Source organism: Podarcis tiliguerta, assembly GCF_965153285.1.
Source record: "Podarcis tiliguerta genome assembly, chromosome: 14".
Taxonomy (NCBI): Eukaryota; Metazoa; Chordata; class Lepidosauria; order Squamata; family Lacertidae; genus Podarcis; species Podarcis tiliguerta.
The window spans coordinates 15,044,335-15,058,129 of record NC_139547.1 but is presented as its reverse complement, the minus strand read 5'-3'; the positions used below and the strand labels follow the sequence as shown (position 1 = coordinate 15,058,129).

Here is a 13,795-nt window from a genome sequence, read left to right as displayed (position 1 = left end):
AGTAATTATTTGTGGAATATCAATGATCTGGGGAAGAGAGAGAAGAACCAGCTCTCTTCCGGTTTACAGAACTTCTCTGCGTGGTCAGCTGGAAACAATTCTTACTCATCACATGCTACCAGGCAAGTGGCTATTTGCAAGCCTGTTCTTGTATACATGATGTTGTTTAGTCATTTAGTCATGTCCGACTCTTCGTGACCCCATGGACCAGAGCACACCAGGCACTTCTGTCTTCCACTGCCTCCCGCAGTTTGGTCAAACTCATGCTGGTAGCTTCGAGAACACTGTCCAACCACCTTGTTCTCTGTCGTCCCCTTCTCCTTGTGCCCTCCATCTTTCCCAACATCAGGGTCTTTTCCAGGGAGTCTTCTCTTCTCATGAGGTGGCCAAAGTACTGGAGACTCAGCTTCAGGATCTTTCCTTCCAGTGAGCACCCAGGGCTCTGTTATTGCACATTGTTGAAAGCTCTTGGCATAGCCCAATGCTTCCTCACAATTGTGTACTTTGGAATAACAGCACAAAATATTGCACAAGGACTACCAAAAGGATTTCAGTTACTGGGCGCATGAAATTATGAGATGTACCTAAGCTCTGCTCAGAGCAGACGCAATGAAATTAATGGGCCTACGTTAGACACAATCTGCACTGTATATTTATAGCAGTACTGTACTACTTTTAAACAGCCATAGCTTCCCTCAAGGAATCCTGGGAAGTGTAGTTTGTGATGGGTGCCGACAGTGCTTTTTTTCTGGGGGTACGCATACCCCTGAACATTTTGTGAATCTTCATACTTTTGTCCATTTTCTGTATTTATTTCCCCCGATTTGAACTATAAAATGGTGATTCTCTTGAGTCAAAATGAGAGTACCCCTAAACATTTTTAAAGAAAAAAAGCACTAGGTGCCTAGAGCTGTTAGGAGATTCCACCTTGGGGCGTTAGTCATGATCAAAAGGTCTACTTTGAGTAGGACTCACACTGGATACAGCGCCAAGTTTCTATGCACATTCGCAACAAGGTTTCATGCTGCATATCTGTTTTGATTAGAAAGCCTATCGTAGGAAGAAAATCCCATCATTAAAGGCTGACATCGTTCTGCGCTTTGTGTGTGTCAGAAGGATTTGTTTTTCCTGCTCTTCTTTGAGTGACTCCTCTGTCTGGATCTTTCCAGCCTGTCTCTTTGTATTTAAACGTCACACGTACTTACGCTGCGATCCTTTACACACTTACCTGGCAGACTCATGCAACTCAAAACGGGCCTTACTTCTGAGTAGACATGCATAGGATTATGTGGTTATGCTGGTGGGCATTATCTTTCATAAATAATAAAAATATCTATTTTGGTGTTCTTAATATCCACTAGATGGCAGAGAAACATCAGTGATGAATATTCCTCTCCTCAGAGAAGAGTGATTTTAAGGGGAGTAGTTTTAAAGGGAGAATAATCAAAATATGATCCAGTATTTCTCTTTGGAGTAGATTGTGCCTCAAATCCACCTATATAATTTGGCAAATGTTTTGATAGTATTCAGGAACTTACACCACTAAACCAGCTCTGCTCCTTCATAACTTCTTTTTTTTAAGCAGAATTCTGCAAAATGCAGTGCCGTTCCAGACCAGTTCTGTACTTATATTTTGAAAAGAGCAGAGCTGTAGCACCACTATGCCAGCAAAATGTCCACTGTATCTGGTACAGAACCAGCCTGTGAAGGAAAGGGGAAAAAGCACAAGTAGAAAATACAAAAGTTGCAGAAAAATTATTATTTGTTAAATTTTTTATTTTATTTATTTATATCCTGCCCTTTGTATTTGTATACCACCCTTCACTTGTAGATCTCAGGGTGGTTCTCACCATAAAATTGCAATATAAAACCACAATATACATAATAAAAATAGGGACACAAACAAACTGATAATCCCCCCTCCCACAACACATTTAAAAGGGCATCGGATGTCAATCAGTCCAAGGCCTGGTTGAAGAGGAATGTTTTTGCCTGGTGCCTAAAGGTGTATAATGAAGGCACCAGGCGAACTTACCTGGGGAGAGCAGTCCACAAACAGGGATCCACGGCAGATATCCCCACAAGATCTCAGGAAATTAACACACCCCACCTATCAGGAGTGCTTGACAAGAATGCCCACATACTGCCCACACAGAAGAGTTACCAGCTCCATCTGGTACGCCAATGGAGACCCTACCTGTCCACGGACAGTCTTGCCAGAGTGGTGCATGCTCTGGTTCTCTCCCGCTTGGACTACTGCAATGCGCTCTACATGGGGCTCCCTTTGAAGGTGACCCGGAAACTGCAACTAATCCAGAATGCGGCAGCTAGACTGGTGACTGGGAGTGGCCACCAAGACTATATAACACCGGTCCTGAAAGACCTACATCTGCTCCCAGTACGTTTCTGAGCACAGTTCAAGTGTTGGTGCTGACCTTTGAAGCCCTAAACGGCCACATCCCAGTATACCTGAAGGAGCGTCTTCACCCCCATCATTCAGCCTGGACACTGAGGTCCAGCTCCAAGGGCCTTCTGGCGGTTCCCTCACTACAAGAAGTGAAGCTACAGGGAACCAGGCAGAGGGCCTTCTCAGTAGTGGCGCCCGCCCTGTGGAACGCCCTCCGATCAGATGTCAAGGAAATAAACAACTATCTGACTTTTAGAAGACATCTGAAGGCAGCCCTGTTTCGGGAAGTTTTTGATGTTTGATTGTATTTTTAATATTTTGTTGGGAACCGCCCAGAGTGGCTGGGGAAACCCAGCCAGGTGGGCGGGGTATAAATAATAAATTATTATCATCATCATTATTATTAATCAATTAGCTCACCATGATGGGAACATGTTCCGAGGACAAGTTCCTTCATCGTGCATGTAATGATGCAGCAGTTTCTCTATGGGGTCAATACATTTAACAGGTCTATGGGCCAGGGCATTATGTTCTATGGATTTAAAATGGAGGTAGCCATTGTATATGGGAGCTCTTCTGAATGCCACCCCCCGCTGCTGTACAGCGTATGGGGGCCTGAGAGGGAGGGCAGTGAATGGCAGTCGAACCACTTGCCCAATTGTGGCCCTTCTGCATGACTCCCTCCTATGGGCTTCAAACTCCCCCCCCCTTTTTTTTTACTTGTTGACTGACTTAACTACCACGCTTGCCAGGAAAGAGGGTGGCAGTCTTAGCAATCACCGCTTTTCTCTCTCTCCCTTTTGTAGTTTATTATACTGTGTGCCAGACACATGGTTTCCATAAGCACTACTGTAAAAGCAGAGGGGGTGGTCCTATTTACTTAAACTCGAAGAATGAGCATGCATGGTTAGCATCATAATAATCAGGACAATGTGAAAAAATTCCAGGCTGGATTATTTTATAGTTTGGGTAGGTATTGTGCTTGTGCGAAGTGCGCACACCCGGGCGGCGGCGGTGGGAGCATGGGTAAAAAAAAGCCTTCTAGGTCTGTAGAAACGGTAAATGAATAACCTGATTTTCGAAACTGGGAGATCTTCGTCTCAACACCCTGCTTGCACAGCTTGCCAAACTTGCTTGTCGCCTTGGGGTTTTCTCACTGGGGGTACCCTGTTGCTCTTGGAGTGGGCTTTCTTCCTAGCTTGTCCTCAAATTTATACTTTCCACCCGGCTGCCGAAGCCAATTCAATCGGTTCCTTCCATTCATGCAGAAATCCAGCAGGAAAATCTTCAACTGTAAAAGGAGCTGCAAACCCAACAGCACACTTGTGGCACAAAAATGTGGTTTCCCCTCAGTCCAGAATCATTCATGCTCATCCTCAACATGCTGCTTTCAATCTAGATTGATTGCATTTTTTTAATTAAAAGTTTTATTAATTTTCCAATTATTTGTTAACATTCTCATCAAGCATAAATAAGAAAAAGAAGAAGAAAAAAACAGATACAAGATTCTTTCGAATCTTTGGACCTCCCTCCACCTTTCCACAGGTTCCATGTTTATTCCTTTCTGTTGCATATGTCCTCCATTTATTCCATTTATCATTTATATCTTAAGTCTCTGTTAATTCACAAGCGCTACTTAAGTCCTTTTAAAGAGCTCAATTGTTTGCGGTGGTCTTCTAAGTACAGTGGTACCTTGGGTTAAGAACTTAATTCGTTCTGGAGGTCCGTTCTTAACCTGAAACTGTTCTTAACCTGAGGCACCACTTTAGCTAATGGGGCCTCCTGCTGCCGTCGCTCGATTTCTGTTCTCATCCTGAGGCAAAGTTCTTAACCCGAGGTACTATTTCTGGGTTAGCGGAGTCTGTAACCTGAAGCATATGTAACCCAAGGTACCACTATACAATATAAATTTCCTCCAGTCTTTATTAAAGTCTTGGTCTTCCTGGTTTCTGATTTTCCCAGTCATTTTCACCTCAATCTAGATTGATTTTGGATTACTTGATGCACATTTGAAAACCCTCCGCCCTTTCCTCCCTGTAGATGCCCTGGGTGAATGAAGAAGGAAGTGGTGGTTGCGATCTTGGCATATGCCGTTATTGGACAGGGGTGGATACAGCCCCCTGCCACCATTTGCATGGATTTATCTTCACCTATTTTCAAATGGACACACTGTGGCGTAATGCAGACTCAATCAGCAATGACCTTTTATTTCTGGAACGAAACAGTTTCTCAAGAAGTGTTTTCCCGGGCCGAAAAATATGCAATGGATCTAGATTGTGTGTGGACTATGCAGAAAAAGACAAGCACCCACTCTCAATTCTGGAATAAAATGTTGGATGTATGCAGCCAGAGGCAGCCAGAAATATAATTTCTTCTGTTAGTGAATACTCCCAGGTTTCAGCACCGTTTTGTTACGGCTGTCCTACTGATAGGAGAAATTTGAGGAAAGATGCTCTGGATTCAGATGGTCTCTGCTGAGAGGGTCCTCATCTTGTTGGTGGGTCTCTGCCTTAGTGCCTTTGTAATGTTGTTGTTTAGTCATGTCTGACTCTTCGTGACCCCATGGACCAGAGCACGCCAGGCACTCCTGTCTTCCACTGCCTCCCGCAGTTTGGTCAAACTCATGCTGGTAGCTTCGAGAACACTGTCCAACCATCTCGTCCTCTGTCGTTCCCTTCTCCTTGTGCCCTCCATCTTTCCCAGCATCAGGGTCTTTTCCAGGGAGTCTTCTCTTCTCATGAGGTAGCCAAAGTATCGGAGCCTCAGCTTCAGTATCTGTCCTTTCAGTGAGCACTCAGGGCTGATTTCCTTAAGAATGGAGAGGTTTGATCTTCTTGCAGTCCATGGGACTCTCAAGAGTCTCCTCCAACACCATAATTCAAAAGCATCAATTCTTTGTAATACATAGGTTTTACATATATGGAAGTGAGAGGGAAAGGTTTATTTATCTATATAGCTCAGCTTCCAAAAGACTGAGAAGCGGAACTGCTTCTAGGTTACTTTGGTTTGCACCAAATTCCATAAACATTATCCAAAAGCAGGAGAGTTTCAAAGCTAACTTCCTCCTCCTCCTCCTCCTCCTTCGTCTTCCTCCCTCCCTCCCCCTAAAAACAACAACAGTCCCCTGTATCACTTCTCGCTTCAACACTTGTGTCCCCGCCCTTACAGATGCTCAGCCAAAACATACATTTTAGCAGATTTGACTCTCTTCAGCTAATAAATCATTCCCTTTCAGCACAAAAGCCATCGCTCCTCTCCCAATGGGGTCCAGTTTTTCCATCTCGGATGCTGAATACAATGCAGCTTTCTGACCGCGAGGCCCTTGCCAAAACCGTATTTCTTAACAGCAAAAGCAGCCGCCTCCCAGATTTGTGTTCACAAACCCAAGCTGCACTAGCTTGTGCCGCCCTAAATAAATACCATTGTGGAAACCCCTAGATAATTTGCAGTCTACTGTTAACCTCAAACAATTCTTGGCACTGTAGCTTTTTTTTGTTTTCTCCTGTCCTTTCAGTACCTCTACTTTGAATTATTTCCTCACCCTGTATTATTTTGCATAGGTAGAGGCATTTAAAAAAAAATATATGAGGGGTAGATTATTAGGAAAATAATGTTTGTGTTTCGAGGACCCGATCCCCGCTTAGTGAAATGAAGACACAAGGGCACGTAATATAAGGTTAATGGGCAAGAAAAGACCACAACTTTATTGATTACAGCAAGTGAAAAGGTATTGGCTTAGGCATTGGATCACATTTGCTGCCAAGGAGTGTGGGGAGTCTCCTTCTTTGGAGGTCTTTAAGCAGAGGCTTGACAACCATATGTCAGGAGTGCTCTGATGGTGTTTCCTGCTTGGCAGGGGGTTGGACTCGATGGCCCTTGTGGTCTCTTCCAACTCTATGATTCTATGATTCTATGATTCTACGTGACTTGACTCCATCCACTCGGAGAGGGGTGAGTCTAAAAAGGGGGGTTTATTCACCAGTAGGTGGAGCCCGTTGATGCTAATCCAACTATAAGCTCTCCCCTGATGTCACCGAGGGTCGTGCCATGGCCCCCGCCACACAGGCATCGGACAGGATCCACGACCGCCGGATTCGTTTAACGGAATACCCAAAATTGAAGGCGTAGGCGATGGCCACACCTAGCCCTTCCACCACCACAAACAGATTCCATTTCCTTAACCTACCCACCAACACCGCAAAAGTTGTGACGGTTGCTACGAGGTAGGCGAAAAAACCACAAAGCCTAATGCCAAATGGAAAAATTCCTACCAGGCCCCCTGGACAACCTGGGCGACCATTTAAAGTATATTTACAGAAATATTGCAAAATTAATGAATGTTAGAAGAATATTGGAATGAAGTTACATGGTTTTAGCAGAAGTGTTATTAAGAATTATATGAATATTAAGTGTTAATGCGATAAAGTGGAAAATTTAAAGTTAAATTGTGTTAGGATAAATTATAGAACAAAAATTGAAGAAGAGGGAAAGGATTTGTTGAACCGTTAATTTGAACCAGAATACAAAAAAGGGAGGTGCGAGGAAGTCGAGGAAATAAGCTAATGAAAGATATAGATATAAAATTTGGATGTGTGTTTTTGATGGTTTTTTATGTTGTATTGTTGTATTGTATTTTTTTATTATTGTTGATGTATTGTTTGTTAAATCCATGTATTGTTTTTCCTTGATTGTTCTTTCTTTTTATAATTATAAAATATCTAATAAATATTATTATTAAAAAAATAAGACAACCTGGGCGACCAACCTAAGGTCTATAGCAAGGCCAAAAGAAAAATTGAAACCCTGAGCTCTGAGGGAGTGGAGGGTGGGTGACCCGCGACGGAATGGCGAAAAGTGAGACCGCGTGCCCGGCGCAGCAACAAGTTAAGCTGCTGTCCACGCCCCCCTCAAGCCACCTGGTTGGCCATTTGCCCGTGGGTGTGGTGCGCCAGCCAGGTGAGTGGGTGGCAGGGGGCTAATGCCCCCTGCTTGGCTCGGAGATCGGATCCCGCCCACAACCCCTCCCCTCTTTGCAGGAGGAGATTCTTTGCTTTGTTGACAGGTAACAGCTGCAAAATGGGAAAAAATGGAAGGAAGAGAAAAGTATTGTCCCGTGCTGGGTGAGTTGAACATTGTACGGCGGTACCTTGGTGCTCAAACTTAATCCGTTCCAGAAGTCCGTTCCAAAACAAAAGCGTTCCAAAACTAAGGCACGCTTTCCCACAGAAAGTAATGCAAAATGGGTTAATCTGTTCCAGACTTTTAAAAACAACCCCTAAAACAGAAATTTAACCCGAATTTTACTATTTAACGAGACCATTGATCCACAAAATGAAAGCAATAAACAATGTACTGCAGTCTCACAATCTATCACTCAATAGCTGAACTGGGTTCCACACAGTCACAAAAACAAAACAAAAAAGCCGCAAAAGCACAAAATAAATAGCAAAAACAGACCTCAGCGTAACACTCAAAATGGAAGTGGGGCACTCAAAACGGAAGTGTAACACTCAAAATGGAGCACGTTCGGCTTCCGGAAAAAGTTCGCAAACCGGAACACTTACTTCCATGTTTGGAGTGTTTGGGTTCCAAGTTGTTTTGAGTACCAAGGCATTTGAGAACCAAGGTATCACTGTAGTCACATTCACATATTGGAGCCATACCACAACCAACATTGATACTACTCTTATAAGGAGTCATGGCTCTCCCCAAAGAATCCTGGGAAATCTTCTTTCATGGTTGAATGGGAATTTGGACATTGGTCTCGCAGGTCCAACCCTGACACTCTCACCAGTATACACTGGTTTACAAGAAAAATAACCTAAATCTGAGGCATGAACGAAATCCTTGAGCATCTCTTGTGAGTGCAAGAATGTGTTTGCGTTTGAAGTTATGCTTTCTCATTTCACATTTTGGATTCTATCCTTTTCAGAAACTAACCTATACCTGTGGTTTACATTAGGCAGTTCGCATTCACCCAACTAGCACATATAGTGGTCTTGCTCTTTGGTACGGCCTTTATTCTACAAAACTGGGACCTACGTACAATTGCTGCCAGATGTAAATACTCGGATTATTACCTCATTCTGTTGGCGTAGGCAGAGCCTCATTCCTTCTGCAGTCCATAAAAGTCGCATTAGAATATTGCCATTATTAAATCTTAATAATAGGAAATTTCAGAAAGTGTTTAGCCAAGCTGCTCAAATGGTCCCTGCCCTTTTCGTTTGGGAAGGGAGAGAACCGTGTCTCAGAGGATGAGCACCTGCTTTACATGAAAAAGGTTGCAGGTTCAACCTCTCAGCATCTCCAGACTCCTGCCTGAAACCCGGGACAGTTGCTGCTGATCAGTGTCTACAATATGGAGCTAGACAAACCAATGGTTTTGGTAGAAGGCAGCTTCCTATATTCCTCCACCAGGAGGTTAGGTTCAGATGCTTCTTGGCACAGTGTCCTGGCTCCCTCCTTTGGACACTGGACTCACCACTTGAGGAAACCTGAAAGTTTTACTGACGATGTTGGCACATGGTCTAAGCATTAGGATACACGTTACAGGTAAAGCGGGTGGCGCTGTGGTCTAAACCCCTGAGCCTCTTGGACTTGCCGATCGGAAGGTTGGCGGTTCGAATCCCCACGATGGAGTGATCTCCTGTTGCTCTCTCCCAGCTCCTGCCAACCTAGCGTTCAAAAGCATACCAGTGCAAGTAGATAAATAAATACCACTGCGGCGGGAAGATAAATGGCATTTCCATGCGCTCTGGTTTCCGTCACGGTGTTCTGTTGCACCAGAAGCGGTTTAGTCAAGCTGGCCACATGACCCGGAAAGCTGTCTGCGGACAAGCGCCGGCTCCCTCAGCCTGAAAGCGAGATGAGCACCGCAACCCTATAGTCGCCTTTGACTGGACTTAACCGTCCAGGAGTCCTTTACCTTTACCTTTTTACAGGTAACACAATTCACAAGTCTATGGCAGAGCATGACTTGAGTACTCTTGAGTACTCCCAGAATAAAATACTGGTTAAGACATTGTCCCAATACCTGCCATGTCCCCCACTTTACTTTTACAGAGCGGGGTGAGACCAGTCATTTGTATGGTTCCTGACCCAAGTGAGAGGTAGAAGTCTCTCCAAGCCCTACTTGTATGTGCCGGATATTGAATCTGGAATTTTCTGCATGCAAAACCGATGTTTCACCACTGCACCACACCCTTCCCTCTGTGTCTAGGACCACCTTCTTCTTCTTCTTCTTCTTCTTCTTCTTCTTCTTCTTCTTCTTCTTCTTCTTCTACCACCCCATAGCCAGGGGTCTCAGGGCGGTTCACAGAATAAAATCAAGCTATAAAACCACAAAATACCCAATAAAAACAAAAACAACCCAATAGCCCCCCCAAAAAAAAACACATTTGAAAGGGGCATTGGATGCAAATTGGCTGAACCAAAGGCCTGGTTAAAAATGAACTTTTTGCCTGGTGCCCAGCGAACTTCCCCAGGGAGAGCATTCCACAGACGGGGAGCCACTGCAGAGAAGGCCCTGTTCTCGTGTTGTCACCCTCCGTACCTCTCGAGGAAGGAGGCACACAAAGAAGGGCCTAAGAAGATGATCTCAGAGTCCAAGTTGGTTCATATGGAAAGACGTGGTCCTTGAGGTATTGCGGTCCTGAGCCATTTATGGCTTTATAGGTCAATACCAGCACTTTGAATTGGGCCCGGAAACTCACTGGTAGCCAGTGCAGTCAGACCAGGATCAGTGTAATATGCTCAAGCTGTCTTGCTCCGGTGAGCAACCTGCCTACTGAATTCTGCACTAGCTGAAGTTTCCAAACCGTCATCAGAGGCAGCCCTACGTACAACGCATTGCAGTAATCTTTCAGCAGTGAATGAGCAATGCTGGGGACAGGAGCAGGGCTTATTGTTATCACTGACCTATTGGGCCCAGACGGACGGCTCTTCTACACTCAATGCAGGCAGCAATTCCTTAATATTTCAGCTGAGCAGTCTCCTTATTGAATGGCTTTCAGCAGAATAAACAGGACTGATAAACCCAGGTTCTGAGAGTATTGCTGAAAATGGTGCCAGAGAAAAGGATTAATGCCTCCCTCTGCGAGAGAGTTGGCATAATTCAATTAGTTTGCTGCACATCATTATTGCCTTTGTTCCTGCTTGCGATTTCTCCGTTTGCTCTGGTAAACACTTTTTTTGGGTGGGGTTGGGGGAAAACATGTCTTCCAGCAAACGCTACAAGTTAATTAATTAGCAGGTTGGGGGTCCCCCCACCTGTCTGCATCCCTGGTTTCTTATCTTCTGGCTGAGTTTCTGCCGGACTCTGTGCAGAAAAGCAGTGCTGCGGGCGATCTACTGAGCGCTTGGCGTCGGAACAAAAGGAACTCCCAGGGCATGCTTCCTGAAACACTCTGTGGGTTGTTAGCAGCAGGTGAGGCACTACGAGCAACCGCCGAGTGCCAACCGCAGCTGCGTGGGAAACAGCTGCCCCTCCATGCTCGGCACATCTGCCTTTTTCTAATCTCACATCCAGCCTTGTACTTTCCTGTTGTTGCTCTCTTGCAACCAAATCCCTTGGTCTGTTGATAGGTGAGGATGGTTCCTGCAAGCGCTTCTCCAGTGGTAAGTGGCAAAAACAACCCACGCATCTCCTCATGGAGGTTATTTTAAAGTTTATGCCTTCCAGACCCAGAATTTGTGTGAGAGAGACAGAAAGACAGAGAGAGGTATGTTTTATTTTTATTTTATGAAGCCACTTTGATGTGCCTATATATCTATGTATTAAAACTGACACCCATAGTTCTTGATAGCAGATTGTGTAGGGAACTGCTTCCTTCCATACCAGATTTGCCCATCTTCTGGACAAATCCGGCCAGTCTTGTGGTCTTCAATCGGCAGTCTCAGGCAAAGGGTCTTTCTTGTAACTTGTGATGGGATCTTTTAATTGGAGATGCTAGGGTTTCCCCTGGATAGATACCACGGACCGGGAGACGCGAGGGACCTTCTGGGTCAAAGGCATGAGCTTTCCTACTAAGTTACAATATCTCCCCTTATTAAGTTTCTGGAGGAATTGCTACATTGCCCTCCATCCAGCTTGGTTTTGATTACAGTTTAAGGGGAAGGGCCAAAACTCAGTGGGAAAGCAACCGCTTCCATGTGTAGAAAATCCCAGGTTTGATCCCTGGGATCTCCAAGAAGAGATTGGAGAGAACCTTGTCTAAAGGCCTATAGGGAGAGCTGCTGCCAGTCAAAGTTGACAATATTGAAATAGCTGGACCAGCTTCCTTTGTTTGTCCTATGCTCCCAGTTTTAAAATTTTATTTTAAGGTGTAGAAAAGTAATTTAAGGTGGGCTAAGAATAAAAGTGGAGAAACATATACAGTGGTACCTCGGGTTAAGTACTTAATTTGGAGGTCCGTTCTTAACCTGAAACTGTTCTTAACCTGAAGCACCACTTTAGCTAATGGGGCTTCCTGCTGCCGCCGGAGGACAATTTCTGTTCTCATCCTGAAGCAAAGTTCTTAACCTGAGGTAATATTTCTGGGTTAGCGGAGTCTGTAACCTGAAGCATATGTAACCTGAAGCTTATGTAAGCCGAGGTACCACTGTATTTGCAGCACACACTTTACTTTGAAAGCACCTTCCCACCCCTCAAACAGTTTTGGGCACTGTAAAGGTAAAAAGGTAAAGGACCCCTGGACAGTTAAGTCTGGTCAAAGGCGATTATGGGCTTGCAGCGCTCATCTCGCTTTACAGGCTGAGGGAGCCGGCGTTTGTCCACAGACAGCTTTCCGGGTCATGTGGCCAGCAGGACTAAATCACTTCTGGCATAACGGGACACCGTGACGGAAACCAGAGCACATGGAAACGCCGTTTACCTTCCCGCCCCTGTGGTACCTATTTATCTACTTGCACTGGTGTGCTTTCGAACTGCTAAGCTGGCAGGAGCTTGGACAGAGCAACGAGAGCTCACCCCATCGCGATGATTCGAACTGCCAACCTTCTGATGGCAAGCCCAAGAGGCTTGGTGGTTTAGACCACAGCGAACCCATGTCCCGGAGCTGCGCACTGTAGTTTGCTTGGAATGGTAACTCTGTGAAGGGTAAACTGCATTGCCCAGAATTCTTAAAGGGGATACATGTCCTTGGAATGTGCTTTAGAGACACAGTGCGTACCCAGCTATTGCCCTAGTGGGAACACTCAGTAGGGATGAACAGGGTACCTTTTTGAAACCCTAAAGAGCAGCTGCGAGTCTGTGTAGACAATACTGAGCTAGATGGTCTAACTCAGTGTACGGAGCAGTTTCCTATGCATTCACAAATCAGTACCAATCCTGGTTTTCATCATGAAATATTTTTTGATAGGGGTAGAAATGAAGCCCCTGTGCTTGCTGCAATTGACAACGTCTCTGTTTACTTCTTTCAGCTCTTCTAGAAACCATGGTCTGTAGGTATATCTACCCTGCAGGCCCAAACAGTTTAATAGTTACCAGGGCACCATGGGAACGGCGCTTCTGTAAATAGTGCTTGAAATGTCAGATCATGGAAAGGTCTTGACATGCTTATTGCTGACTAAACTACAATTCCCAAGATTTTTTGAGGAAGAGCCTGATGTTAAGGTGGAACGAATCTGATAAAAGGTTCTAAGTGAGGTTACAGGGAACCAGGCAGAGGGCCTTCTCGGTAGTGGCGCCCTCCCATCACAACTATCTGCCTTTTAGAAGACATCTAAGGCAGCCCTGTTTAGGGGAGTTTTTAATGTTTTATTGTGTTTTTAATATTCTGTTGGGAGCCGCCCAGAGTGGTAGAAATAATAAATTAAATATATTTGTTGTTGTTGTTGTTGTTGTTGTTGTTGTTGTTGTTGTTGTTGTTATTAGTGTAAATGATCACATCATCACCATACATTTGAATCCCATTTAAAGCACTCGGCTTCCCCCAGCAGAGCCTGGCATCTGTAGTTTGCCCCCGCAAAGCTACAATTCCTAGCACCCTTAACAAACCACTGTGGCTGGGTGACATAGGTAAGGTAAAGTGACCCCTGACCATTAAGTCCAGTTGTGGTGCTCATCACACTTTATTGGCCAAGGGAGCCAGCGTACAGCTTCCAGGTCAAGTGGCCAGCATGACTAAGCTGCTTCTGGCGAACCAGAGCAGCGCACGGAAATGCCATTTACCTTCTTGCCAGAGCGGTACCTATTTATCTCCTTGCACTTCGTACTTTTGAACTGCTAGGTTGGTAGGAGCAGGGACCGAGCAACGGGAGCTCACCCCGTCATGGGGATTCAAACCGCCGACCTTCTGATTGGCAAGCCCTAGGCTCTGTGGTTAAACCCACAGTGCCACCCGTGTCCCAGTTAGTTTTGCCATTTTGGCATAATCTAGCATTTTACCT

The 13,795-nt window shown here is 45.0% G+C and overlaps 1 protein-coding gene across 1 annotated transcript in view; it reads left to right on the top strand.

The window, feature by feature from the left end:
* Window positions 1-10,816: 10,816 nt before the first annotated feature.
* Window positions 10,817-13,795, top strand: part of ATP8B4 (ATPase phospholipid transporting 8B4 (putative)) — a 112,555-nt gene continuing 109,576 nt past the window's right edge. The window contains exon 1 of the mRNA XM_083411852.1: window positions 10,817-11,023. The gene's annotated coding sequence lies outside the window, so the exon portion shown is untranslated. The remainder of the gene's footprint in view (window positions 11,024-13,795) is intronic.